We start from the raw sequence: 14,958 nt of genomic DNA on the forward strand, positions 1-14,958 counted from the left end.
GAACCCAGACAGTCTGGCTCCACATTTTGCTAAAGTGAAAAAATCAGAGGATAGTAACTGGAAATAAGCCAGCTTGTTTTGCAAAAGGCCTCATAGCGTAGTATCATTACCATATTGAAATACTATGGACCAGAATCTGATTCTAAGCCTTCCAAGCTCAGAAATATCTGTCTGCTCACCAGCCTTGGACTGTCAAGCGCAAACTTGAAACTGATGTATAATCAAAATGCCACAGTATTATTTTATAATGAAAACTTTAAAGGGCCTCAAAGTCTCCAAGAAGTTAAATCATGTTTATTTGTTTAGAAAATCTGTGAGACAAACAGAACTAACAAAAGTACTTGTGTATAAATTTATAATTAATGGTATAGCTGCTAAGTGGCCTGAGCACTGGTGTTCTCCTCAGGAGTTGACATGGACCTGAAAGATGTGTGGTGAGTAAGGAGTTGGAACCAGGAGAAGTTACCTATGTGAACCAAAGTTTATTGACATTGAAACCATGGAATTATCCCATCTCACAATAAGAATTATGTCTGCCTTTGGAATGAGTCAGGTATTGTCAAATAGACTACCACCACCCTTACCTGCTCAGTCCAGACCATAGGATACCAAATTTTCTGAGTTACCAAGATTTTTATTGCCTAAATAATTTTTTCATGGAGCCTATAAGACGAAAGAAATATTTAATAATTCTTTTCATTAACCAGGAAGGGCTAAACAATCTAATAAGCAGTCATTTGACAAAATAATCCAAGTAAATAGAAAAATTAGTATTTATATTCCATTCTTTACCACAATTACCTAGTAATGGTATGTGTGCACCTTTTGGACTCTGTACAACTTCTCAAACCTTGAAATTACATTAGACAATGCCATCTTCATTTCCTGTTCCACACTGATTTTCATGTGGTAATGACTTATCTTCCCCCCCCCACCCCAACACAATGGCTACTTTGTCTGTCTGCTCTTTGTTTCCGCTGGCTGTTTGTGCTCATTGCCTGCTCCTTGTGTCTGCTCATTGTCTGCTTGTTGTATCCACTCATTGTCTGCTTGCCTTCTTTAGGAGGTACCAGGAACTGAACCCTGGACCTCCCATGTGGGAGGCGGGTACCATCTGTTTGAGCCACATCTGCTCCCTGCTTGTTGTGTCTGCTTGTTGTCTGCTCATTGTATCTGTTCATTGTGTCTGTTTGTTGTCTGCTCATTGTGTCCACTCTTTGTGTCTGCTCATCTTCTTTAGGAGGCAGCAGGAACTGAACCTGAGACTTCCCATGTGGGAGGCAGACACCCAACTGCTAGAGCCACAACTGCTTCTTGGTAATGACTTCTAGTCATAGAAACTGTTGAAAACCCAACTTTGCAAGGATGCGACATCATAGAAAAGAATGTAGAGCAATCTAATATCCAAACGGTGAAGTACTTAGCAGTCTATGCATTGCCCAACAGATGTTAAATATTGTTATGCTCTGTCGAAAATTCATAATATACCATGAGGGAGGGTTAATATATGGGACCACTGTATGATGTTATGCATGTTTGTTTTGTAAGTTCACAACATTTACTATACACTTAATTGTTTATGTATGTTCATATACAAATGATATAAAGATAATAATAGAATTGGTTAGGGGAAAAATACTTTGTTTAGCAGTAATATTTTGACAATGCTCTTTAATTATTAAAAAAGTTTAAAAACAGTGCAAGTTATTGGCGGTAGGGTAAGATGTTCCATATGTTTGTTTGCTATTATACATATTTGTTTCGTAGGTCACAACTATTATACACTTATTATTTATGTGTGCTTTTGTATGTGTGATATTGCAATAAATTTTTTTAAAATTCATGAACACATACTATACCATGATAGCCTATGTGAACTTAAGGTGTCCTAGACAATATCTGGGTAGTCAACATTTATTTCTAAGTGTTTGTCTAAGCCACTTAGAATGACCAACTTTTAAAAATTTAACTCATCTTTCCTTGGTTATATTAATATATTCCACCTGATACTTTCAGTCTGGGTGAAATCCTTTTGTTTCTACCACTGATCACATATCTGCCTAGACTAGTATTACTATTTAACTCTCAAGTGGCAACTTCATTTTTTTACCATGCTTCTGAATTCCTAGGGGACCTTCATCATAGCTCCAGTGTAAAAAATAATAGAAACTACTCAAAACTACTAAAAAGTTGATATGAAGTCTACAATCATCATGAAAACCATGTTGGGCAGATGATTGGTCTGACAATTTCGGGCCCTATCTCTCGGCTGTTTCAAGCCAAAATGAAATGTGACTGCCAGGCTGTGAGACATTCTAAATCCTCACCTCAACAACCTGGCCTTGTCAGATAACCTTCAGGTTCCCAAAGGTATCAAAACATCTTGCTGCTTGCAAAGGCAAACTATTCCTTTTCCTCCTTCATGAATTTAATGTAATATCATTCATTGTTTCTATCAAAAGGAGAAAAATATTTAAATTTAAAAAGTAATAGTTAAACAATATATTTTGGGTAGTATAGTGAGTTGAATGGTGTTCCTCAAAATTCCTGCCCACCTGAAATCTCAGAATGTGATTTTATTTGGAAATAGGATCTTTGTAGATGTAGTCAGATGAGGTGAGGTCACACTGGATTAGGGTGGATCCTAAGTCCAATGACCAGAGAAAGAAGGCCGTGTGAAAACAGAGATAAGAGGTTGGAGTGATGCAGCTGGAAGCCAAGGAACACCAAAGATTGCTAAGAGCTATCAGAAGCCAGAAAGAGGCACAGAGGGATTCTTCCCAGAGCCTTCAGAGGGAGCATGGTCCTGCCAACACCCAAATTCGAAAGTGTGGCCTCCAGAATGTAGGAAAATAAATTTGCATTGTTGTTAATCACCCAGTTCTGTGGTAATTTGTTATGGCAGCCCTAAGAAACTCACATACAGCTACCTTTGAATAACTTCCTCATCTACTCAGTCGTTATTGCTTCAGAGAATCCAGCTTAGTGGCATATATACTTAGAGTGCCAAAAAAACGTACTTTAAAAAGGAAACTCTAAAGATTGTTTCTAATCAATTGGTATTTTATGCTTCGAGCATGGTCAAAGAGTTTAAGTTTGCTTTTTTGTTTTTCTTTTAAATGTAGCGTATGTCACCATACAGAAATAAAAGGCAAGTACATAAAATTGGAAAAGCATGTTGGTTTGAATTCTTTTTTCATGAAATTAATTCCACTGATTGTGAAAGTTACCTAGTCTAAAAGGTTAAAGTAACTGTCATTATCAAGCACTTTTTAAGTTGTTTTTTTGTTTCAACCAGTCACTGTAGAGATAGTGAATATTTGCTGAACAATACAATCTACCCTTCAATAGGTAAAAGAAAAGCTGACAAGGTTTTATTTATTAAGATTTTTTTCTAGAATCATTACTGAGTAGATTCTAATACATTGTTTTGCAAATATATCATTTATTTTTTTAGGACTATTGGGCATGATATTTGCCTAGAGTATCAGCCCAGGTATTAGGCAGTTAGGTGCTGTTCTGGCTTTTCCATTTGAAAACTATGATCTTAAAAGTGAATGTATTTGTCAGGTTTCACTGGGTTAACCCTGAATAACAAACATTGCCAAAATCTCAGAGGCTTTTAACAACAAATATTTACATCTCTCTCACATTGTTTGCTGGTGTCTACGCTCAGGGTTATTAGTCAAGTTCATGTCTGCTCCCTGAATCTCTTCTTATTCTGGGGTCCAGATGCAGGGTAGCCTTACCTAGTATGTGATGCTTATGTGATGAAAAGAAGAGCACAAAAGGGACAGTGGGAATTCAATGTCTCATAAAACCTCATCCTAGTTTGCAATTTCATTTCCATTCCTATTGCTTTGGCAAAGGAAGTCATATGGCCAAGGGCAGTATCAGGGAAATGGGGAAATAATGCGATCTACTTCAGTCTGCCCTACTCATCAGAAATACTCTTTTCCCCCTTCACACGCAAAATATACTCATCTCTGCAAGACAAAAGGCATCCAAAAGTCTCATCCAATCATGCACCAGTAGCTAAATCCAGGAACCTATGATAGTCTCTCCGTCAACTTTAAATGTGACTTCTCTTGATTTTCAGACCTGTGGTATAAAAAGTCAAGTTTTCTCCCTCCCAAGCAGCACACCCAATGTACAACGATAGAACAGAACATCTTAACCACAATAATCACTCTCATCTGAAAAGGTGGAAGATTTGGAGACACAAAGCAGTCACAAGTCCACAAAATTCAGAAATCCTTCTGGGCAAATATTTCAAAGTCTCCCTATTCCTAGGGGACAGGGAATGTTTATTAATTAGGTCTCAATTTGAATGTAGCTTCACTGTCCATTTAAATCATGGCACAACCCTATAGAAGTCCTTTATCCTCATTTTTATTTTGGCTGTATCTGAAAGGACCACTGGGATTTTTTATGACATTTGTGGTGACTGAGCTGCTTTCTCAGCCTACTTCCTGACCATAGACTTGGGAACACAAGTGTCAGTTTATGTCTCATATAGTAATAGTTTATTTTAATCTAGGTTGCCAATATCTTTAATATTACAACTCTTTCAGAAAATTTGTTATTCTAATGCTTATAGCCATACCCAAAATTCTTTTTGAGACCCACCTCTCTCACTAGACTTAATTACAAATGCTTTTGTCCTTATCAGCCCTCTCTGAGACCAAGTTTTTTGTCACTTTCCCTCAGCCATTTTATCCAACTGGAGACCACATGAATCCAATTAAAGGTCTTAAAGAAATGTGATATTGTCACAACCTTGATTTGTTTTTGTCCTAAGGCTGTGTCTTGGCTCCAAATACCAAATACACTAAGACTATTCTCAGCCTTCCACATTTTTGGATTCAAAGTTTAGCCAAATATTTCCTCACTGTATAATATGGGTTGCCATTTTTCCAGACTTCAATAGCAGTTTCCTTACCACATACAAACCAACCACAAAGCCAATGCTAGAACATCCGATTTTTTGTCATTGTAAAAAACACTCCACTTCTAGATCTCAAGGTCCATATTGTTCTTAGTCAGCTTAAAAATAGGTTATATTCCATAACAACAAAAACAGCAAAAAATGTACAGCAGGAACACTTACGTGATTTGCACATTACTTGTTGTTGGCTATAGACAACTGTGCTCCAGGCTATGAATTGGTTTCAGATATAAAAATCATTTACAGTTGAAAATTGTCACAGTGTCACTTCAGTCCATGTTCCATTAGCCAAAGAAAGTCACACAAACAAGCCAAATATTGATGAGAGGAAAAAGAGTCTTCTCAGTGGCAGGAGAGGAGACAATTGAATATTTGTTGAAGAATAACACAATTTACCACAGTCGCTAAACTTTTATTGGCCTTAGAATGATTTCAATCAATGATGAGAAAAGCCAGTAAATAAAATCCACTCTTATGTAACTAATAGTTAGATGCTGAAATATCTTCTATATTGTAGGTATTAAGAGCAGTAAAAATCATTTTGTAATATAATTGTAATTATTTTGTAAATAGTAATTATTTTTAAATAAAACTGAAACATAGCCACACCTTGCTTTCTCTATATATATCTTTATTAAAATCACATGCCTGGAATTGTGGGAACATGGCATTGGATTAGATATACAAGGCTCAGCTCTCACAAAAACAAAAGATACAGAGTGAAAGGCTGCCCAAGGGACCTGCTTTGGGGTCAGCAGAACAGGACAGCACTTCACAACTTGCAGAAGGGTGAGGGACAGAGAAATGAGGAAGCCAAAACAATAAACTGTGAGTTACTAAACCTCCTGGAGAAATAGATATCTCTACAAGAATAGTGGGAGACTTTAATACACCACTCTCGGTATTGGATAGAGCATCTGGACAGAGGATAAATACTCGGTATTGGATAGAGCATCTGGACAGAGGATAAATAGAGAACTTGAATTACATGATTAACGAACTAGCCCCAATAGACATGTATAATGCACTGCATCCCAAAACAGCAGGATATACATTCTTTTCAAGTGCTTATCGATTCTTCTCCAAGATAGACCATATGTTGGGTCACAAGACAAGTCTCAATAAATTTAAAAAGATTTAGATTATTCAAAACACCTTCTCTGATCATAACAGAATAAAGCTGAGAAATGGACAGAAAAAGGGAAAATTCACAAATATATGGAGATTAAACAGCACACTCTTAAATAATCAGTGGGTCAAAGAAGAAATTACACAAAATTTCTGCAAATATCTTGAGATGAATGAAAATGAGAAGACAACATATCAAAACCTGTGGGATACCATGAAGGAAATGCTGAGAGGGAAATTTATAGCCCTCAATGCTTACATTTTAAAAAAAGAAAGAAATAAAATAGATTATCTAACTGCATGCCTGGAAAAACTAGAAAAACAACAGCAAACTAATCCCAAACCCAGCCAAAGAAAATAAATAGTAGTAAAGGTCAAAGCAAAAATAAGTGAAATTGAGAACAAAAAATCAAGAGAGAGGATAAATAAAACTAAAAGTTGGTTCATTGAGAAGATCAACAAAATCAACAAACCCTAAGCTAGACTGACAATGAAAAAAAGAGTGAAGACACACATGAATAAAATCAGAAATGAGCGGGGGGGTGTTACCACTGATTCTGTAGAAATAACAGAGATCATAAGAGAATACTGTGAACAACCGTATGCCAATAAACTAAAAAAGGTAGATGAGATGGAAAAATTCCTGAAAACACATGAACCACCCACACTGACTTTATTTATTTAAAGATTTGTTTTATTTATTTATTTCTCCCTACCTTTTCATTGTTTGCACTTGCTGTATCTGTTCATTGTGTACTCATTTTCCTTTTTTTAGGAGGTGCTGAGAACCAAACCCAGGAACTCCCATGTTGTAGGCAGGAGCTCAATCACTTGAGCCACATCTGCTTCTACACTGACTTTAGAAGAAATAGAAGACCTCAACAAACCAATCACAAGAGAAGAGATTGAAACAGTCATCAAAAAATTCCCAAAGATGAAAAGCCTGGGACCAGATGGCTTCACAGAAGATTTCTACCAATCATTCAAAGAAGATTTAATACATATCTTGTTCAAGCTCTTCCAAAATATTAAACAGGAAAGAATGTTACCAAACTCATTCTATGAAGCCAATATCACCTTAATACCAAAACCAGATACACCCTAATACTAAAACCACATAAAGATATTATGAAGAAAGAAAATTACAGACCAATATCCCTAATGAATATAGATGCAAAAATCCTCAACAAAATGCAAACAAATCCAAAAGCACATTAAAAGAATTATACATCACAATTAAGTGGGTTTTATCCCAAGTATGCAAAGGTGGTTCAACACAAGAAAATCAATTAGTATAATAAACCACCTTGGTAAATTGAAGAAGAAATGTCACATGATCCTCTCTATTGATGCAGAAAAGGCATTTGACAAAATATAGCACCCTTTTGGGATAAAAACACTGCAAAATATAGGAATAGAAGGAAGCTTTCACAATATCGAAAAACGCATATATGAAAAACCTACAGCTAGGATTGTGCTCAAGGGCAAAAGACTGAAAGCTTTCCCGCTGAGATCAGGTACAAAAAAAAGGATGACCACTGTCACCATTATTATTCAATATTGGGCAAGAAGTTCAAGCTAGAGCAATTAGGCTACATAAAGAAATAAAAGTCACCCAAATAGGAAAGGAGGAAGTAAAACTTTAACTATTTGCTGATGACATGATCTTATATCTAGGAAATCCTGAAAAATCCACAATAAAATTGCTAAAATTAATAGAAAAATTCAGCAAAATGGCTGGATATGATACAAGGTTAATATGCAAAAATCAATAGCATTTCTATACAATACTGATGTGCAACATGAGAAGAAAATCAGAAAAAAAAATTCCATCTGTAGTAGCAACTAAAACAATCAAATATTTATGAATAAACTTAATCAAAGACATAAAAGACCTGTATTCAGAAAACTACAAAACATTACTAAAAGAAACTGAAGAAATCTTAAATAAATGGAAGGGCGGCAGACTTGGCCCAGTGGTTAGGGCATCTACCACATGGGAGGTCTGCAGTTCAAACCCCAGGCCTCCTTGACCCATGTGAAGCTGGCCCATGTGCAGTGCTGATGCGCACAAGGAGTGCCATGCCACGCAGAGGTGTCCCCCGCGGAGGGGAGCCCCACACACAAGGAGTGCGCCCCGTAAGGAGAGCCGCCCAGTGCGAAAGAAAGTGCAGCCTGCCCAGGAATGGTGCCGCACACATGGAGAAATGACACAAGATGACACAACAAAAAGAAACACAGATTCCCATGCTGTTGACAAAAACAGAAGCAGACAAAGAAGAGGCAGCAAATAGACACAGAAAACAGACAACTGAGGTGGGGGGGGGGAAGGAGAGAGAAATAAATAAATACATCTTTTAAAAAAAGGTATCTAACTTATAAAATAAATAAAAAAATAAATAAATGGAAAGACATTCCATGTTCATGGATTGGAAGACTAAATATCATTAAGATCTCAATTCTACCCAAACTAATTTACAAATTCAACACAATTCCAATAGAAATCCCAAAAACTTCTTTGCAGAAATCAAAAGGCCAATAATCAAATTTATTTGAAAGGATAAAGGGCCCTGTATAGCAAAGAATATCTTAAAAAGGAAGAATGAAGTTGGAGGACTCTCACTTCCTGACCTTAAAGCATATGACTTAACTACAGTGGTAAAAACCACTATAGTGGTAAAAACATATGGTAGTGGCATAAGGAGAGACAGATTGACCAATGGAACTGATTCAAGAACTCAGAAATTGACCCTCACATCTACAGTAAAGCAATTTTTGACAAGGCCGTTAAGCCCATCTGTTAAGCCAGAACAGTCTATTCAAAAAATGGTGCTGGGAGAACTGGATATCCATATCCTGAAGAAAGAAAGAAAACCCCTATCTCACAGCTTATACAAAAACTAACTCAAAATGGATCGATTTAATATAAAAACAATAACCATAAAAATCATAGAAGAAAATGTAGGAAAACATTTTCAAGATACTGTGGCAGTTTCTTAACCCTTACACCCAAAGCATAAGCAATAAAAGAAAAAATTAGATAAATGGGACCTCCTCGAAATTAAACACTTTTGCACCTCTCAGGACTTTCTCAAAAGGGTAAAAAAGCAGCCCATTCAATGGGAAAAAATATTTGGAAATCACATGTCAGATAAGGCTTTAATATCCAGGATATATAAAGTAATGTTACAATTCAACAATAAAAAGACTAATAACCCAATTTTAAAATGGGCAAAAGACTTGAATAGATAGTTGTCCAAAGAAGAGATACAAATGGCAAAAAAACACATTAAGAAATGCTCAAATCACTAATCACTAGAGAAATGTAAATCGAAACTACAATGAGATATAATTTCATACTTATCAGAATGGCCACTATAAAAGACCGAGAACAAGTGTTGGAGAGGATGTGGAGAGATAGGAATACTTATTCACTGTTGATGGGAATGCAGAATGGTACAATGGAACAGTAACTGTGGAGGACTGTGTGGCAGTTCCTAAGGAAGCTGAGTATAGACTTGCCATGGGGCCTGGCAATACCATTGCTAGGCATTGCTAGGTATCAGAAGAACTGAGAGCAGTGACAGGAATAGACATCCACACAGCAGTGTTCATAGCAGTATTACTCAGCCAAAAGTTGGAAACAACCCAGGTGTCCATCAACTGATGAATGGATAAACAAATTGTGGAGTATACACATGATGGAATATCATGCAGCATTAAGAAGAAATGAAGTCATGAAACATGACAATGTGGATGAACCTGGAGGACATTATGTTGAGTGAAGCAAACCAGACACAAAAGGACAAATACTGTATGATTACCTTAATATGAAATAAATATATTATATGAAATATGAATATAGGTAAAATTGCATATGTAAAATTGTTTTTCTTTGAAGAAGAACAAATATAAGTTAATAGTACAAAATATTAATATCAGACAAAAAAAAACATACTAAGTGGAGACTAGACACAGAGCACTACATATTGTATGATTTGATTTATATAAAATGTAAATGAAAATATAAATCAATTTATAAAGATGAAAGCAGATTGGTGGTTATGTAGGTCTGAGAAAGGAATGCTAAGGGATGTGGAGTCTTTCTTTTTGGAGTAGTGAAATTGTTCTAAACTTTTTGAGATGATGAATGTACAATATTGTGAATATACTAAAAGCCATTGACTATACACTTTGGATAGAATTGCCAGAAACAGCAGCTATGTACAGTGGGGGAAGCATAGAGAAGTGAGGAATTTTCTTGTTTGTTTGTTTGTCTGTTTTTATTATTATTGAAACAATGAAAATGCTCTAATAATGAGTGAAGTGATGAACGCACAACTATGTCATTATACCAAATACCATTGATTATACACGTGGACGAATCGTATGTTTATTAATATGTATCAATAAAATTGATTTGTTGAAAAAATAGCATCCTAACTTTCTGTACATATTATGATGTAAATGAATATGCACTAATGAATGTAGATCTGACACTATACACATCATGTGTTACTCACAATCAGAATATCAATGCAAAGTGACAGTAATTTCTTTATCTGTAATAAGAAAACACATAAATGTGAGTTTATCAGTCTACTGGGAAAATTTCAATATCATTAAATCACCAAAGTGCTGCACTAAAGCATATTTGACAAATTAGTTCTTTAGTGTTTACCATTATATTGTTCGTCTGCCTATCAGCCCAGTGTACCCTGGCTTTCCATTTGAATGAAGGTAAGTTTTTCTATAACATGAATCAGGCATAAACTAAAACTTCTTTTACTACCCCCATTACCCTCATTCCTCCTTCAGAGAGGAGTTCAGAATTCTTTTGGATTATTTGAATTTTTCGCTTCTGTCTTTCATGTAATGTTTATATATGTATTAGCCAAAGGGGTACTGATGTAAAACACCAGAAATTGGCTGGTTTTTATAAAGGGTATTTATTTGGGGTAGGAGCTTACAGGTACCAGGCCATAAAGCATAAGTTACTTCCTTCACCAAAGTCTATTTTCACAAGTTGGAGCAAGATGTCTGCTGATGGCTGTGAGGGTTAAGGATTCCTGGGTCCTCTTGGCTCAGCGCCTCTGTTTTCCTCACAAGGTCAGCTGTAGTCTATCAGGAGAATGGCTCTGTCTCTCTCCAGCTTCAGCATCAAACTCCAACATCAAAACTCCAACATCAGAAACCCTTAACCCTGTTCTTTGCCATGCCTTTTATCTGTGAGTCCCCACCCACAATGGGGTGGGACTCAATGTCCTAATGATGTGATCCAATCAAAGCCCTAATCATAACTTAATCACACCCAGGTCCAGACCAGATTACAAACATAATCCAATATCTATTTTTGGAATTCATAACCCTATCACACTGCTACAACATACAAGAATCAGAATTAGAGCAGTGATCATGAAGTCTACTAAGAAAGTGAGCAAAGGGAGAATGTGTTGCTCTGACTAGGAATTTCATTTATTCCTTCTCAGCACCTTTAAAACTCTCACTCAGCACCTGGTAGTCATTTCAGAAAGTTAACAGTTCTATGGTACTCTGTAATAAGTGCAGTTAGCTTTGTACATGTGTCCTATTATTCAAACATTCTGTGACTATTATGTTATCCATCTGTCAGATCTCATAACTGCTGAGATAAGGGTAAAAGATTCAGTGCTTCTAAAGGAATTTTATACCAGCTGTTGATGTCAGTTTTCCACCTGTTTGGTTTATAACAAGCTCAAATTTACAAGACAGGATATGACTACTTTCAAGGCAAAAACTGAGTCCATTCATTCCAGGGTTGGGAAGAGGCTGTCTCCTCGGTTTTTCAGGGGCACAGTGTCATTTCATTCACTCATCGCAGAAGTTTGACCTGCACTGGGATGTGAGCCAGGAACTACTGGGCTGGGGGAAGGATGAAGTAAATGCACACAACTCTAATTCTTGAAGTTGTGCTCTTCATTTGCAGTCTCCTCCTTGTGCATAAATTAAAGTTGGGTCTGGTAATCTAAGACCCAAATACAAAAGCCTGGATTCTCAGATATAAACCCTAATTCTTTATTATTCCCTTCCACTTTTTAAAAATCCAATCAAGAAGACTTCTCTGAAAACCAGTGACAGATTAAAGCGCCATGAAATAAATCTTTAAAAAGACAGCTGTGAAGGGAACAAATTAGATTACAATATATGACACGAGTTATAATTAATTGAACAATTTCTACAAGTTATATATGAAAATAAATTTCATGACCTATTAAGTTTGATTTCATAACAGTCCTAGATATATTCAAGAAAAAACTGAAAAGGAAGTAGCATATATACTGACACAGCATTTGCTATGTGCTTAAGTTTAAAAACTGTGTTTTTAAATATCACCTGTTCTCTAACAAACCATATATTTTACAAATATCCTATTTGAAAATAATTTTGAATTTGCAGACATCTTTAGTTGTTCTTATACTGCCTTCTGCCAATACTTTAAAGGTTCTCATCTCTTGTGTGGGATATTCATTCATTCATTCATTTCTTCATTCATTCATTCATTCGACATACATGGGTACTTATATATATTAGGCATTGTCCCACATATTACAGTAGGACAAAAGATAGAGATAAATAAAGCAAGAGATATGACCTCAGGTAGTACATCTGATCTAGTGAGATGAGAAGACAGGTTAAGTCAGAATGTGTTTAACTTTGGAATAAATAATGTTAAAATCTCAGTGGCTTATCACAGCCAAGGTTAATTTCTAACTTTTATGACAACCCATCATGGATTAGTGCATGTGCCATGGGGCATGAAAGTTGTTTGTAGAAGGGGATTCCGTGAGGTGACTCAGGAATTGAAGCTCTTTCTATCTAGTGGCTCCATTAATTTCCATGTGTGGTCTTGAAAATTCCTATGAAAGGGAAAAAAGAGAATGTGGGGAACTGAATAAAGGGTTTTATAGCCAAGAACAACAGTTGTATTTTTCATATGGCCCCCACCTAATTACAAAGGAAGGTAGGAAATAAAATATTTTTTATGTGCCCAGGAGAAAATAAAATGGAATGTTAAAGAACACATAGTGTTTTTTTCTGCCAGACAGATATATATGAAAATATTTACGATGTGGTAAATGCTATCATAGAAAATCTTATTTTATTCAAAGGGGGGGGGGTGGTTTCCAAAGACTTTTATATTAAAACTCACAAAATTATTTAAATTTTCCCATAAAAATAAATGCTTCTTAAGGGATATGTGTTTTCAGAGGTTTTTAGCTCTCCAACTATTTTAGCACATTTTTTGTTTGAAAACCTCTTTTCATTTTCACATCTTTACCTCTAATATTTTCAAGTTTACTTTTCTAAGTGATTTAGCAAAGTATGCCATGCAGTGCTTGATCTTCTTCTTGGCATTACCTCACATTTAACTCGCATTCCAAAGTTACTGATTTAGGGATGCATTTCCAGCAATAGCAGTAATATCCTTTAACAGTATCATCTGGAGGTCATTAAACAGTTGTGGTATATGCTAAAATACAGACCAATATCCCAAAATTGCCCATAAACTTTTTGAGGCTTATAAATTACATGACAATGACGTAAGGCATTTCTGTTTCCTAGCCAAAATGATGCCACTATGTGACAATAACGTTAAAACAGTTTACAATTCCTTTGTCGGATAGTTTTAAAATTATGTGATCTTGATGAATATTTTAAAATTTTATCAGATTATTAATAAAGTGTGACACAATATTTGAACTACATTTTAAGCTCACATAATCAAATTTGCATAAAATGTGACCAAGTTTATAAACTTTTTCAATAGCCCCATAAAATTCAGACTAATCTCTGATAATTTATCTATCCTGAGCCACTTCTAATCCTTTCCCCATATACTCCACAGAAAATTACAAACGAGAAGCACAAATTTTATCATGTTACCCCTTAAGTAAAAGTTTTCATTAGTTCTTCACCTACCTCCACTACCTATAAGTCAATGGCCAAACTCTTTAAATACAACTCAATACAACAAACATTCACTCTCCTAGATGCCAAGTATCTGTGGGAAACAAAGCTAAAAAGTCTTTCACAATCTTTGCAAAATTTCCTCTTCCATCTGTATTTTCTTCTTCTATCCGTCTTGGGCTCTACACACAACTAGTCGCTAGTCATTCCCTGACCACAGGTGTTTTTTTGATCATATCTCCTTGCTTTGAATATGCTGTATCAACCAGAGTTTAGGGTAGAAAAGAGATACTTCAAGTAAAAAAGATTTTAACACAGGAAATTAAGTACTTACAAAATGCTTAGAAAGACTGGAGATGCAAAGTTATGGTGCTGTTAATGGACTGATGAGTTCAGGGACACACTTGGCATTGAAAACTAGATCCAGGTACACGGATTCTGGTCCCTTCAATCACACTGACTACTTTTAGCTATAAAGCAGATGACCAGACATCAGAATATTGAGTTGAGCTGCCAAAACCTTTTCAAATCTAACATCTATGTGGCCTAATTTGCCAGTTAGAAGAGCAGCAGGAAAATGACTTATATCTCGTAACCCCGTTCCGAAAGTCACACAAATGCATCTAATTAGCATATCCCAATTTGCATCCAAAACCTTGGCTACAAGGAAGTCCAGGAAACATAATTTTAGCTCTCTTTCCCCTACAGTTCAGGAAGTAAGAATAATTGCTAAGTCATAGCCAGGACATAGGCCATTTCGTGATAGTTCAAGCATTCTTTCTCTATTCCTCTTTTTTTTTTTTTTTTAACTTTTTATTTTGAAATACTTTCAAACTATAGAGAAGTTACCAAAAAAATACAAACTCCATGCAGAAAACTCCAATATACCTCCATCTCCCCAAATACCAAGCACCACCAATTTTAATATTCTGCCA

Source organism: Dasypus novemcinctus, chromosome 1 (assembly GCF_030445035.2).
Source record: "Dasypus novemcinctus isolate mDasNov1 chromosome 1, mDasNov1.1.hap2, whole genome shotgun sequence".
Lineage (NCBI taxonomy): Eukaryota > Metazoa > Chordata > Mammalia > Cingulata > Dasypodidae > Dasypus > Dasypus novemcinctus.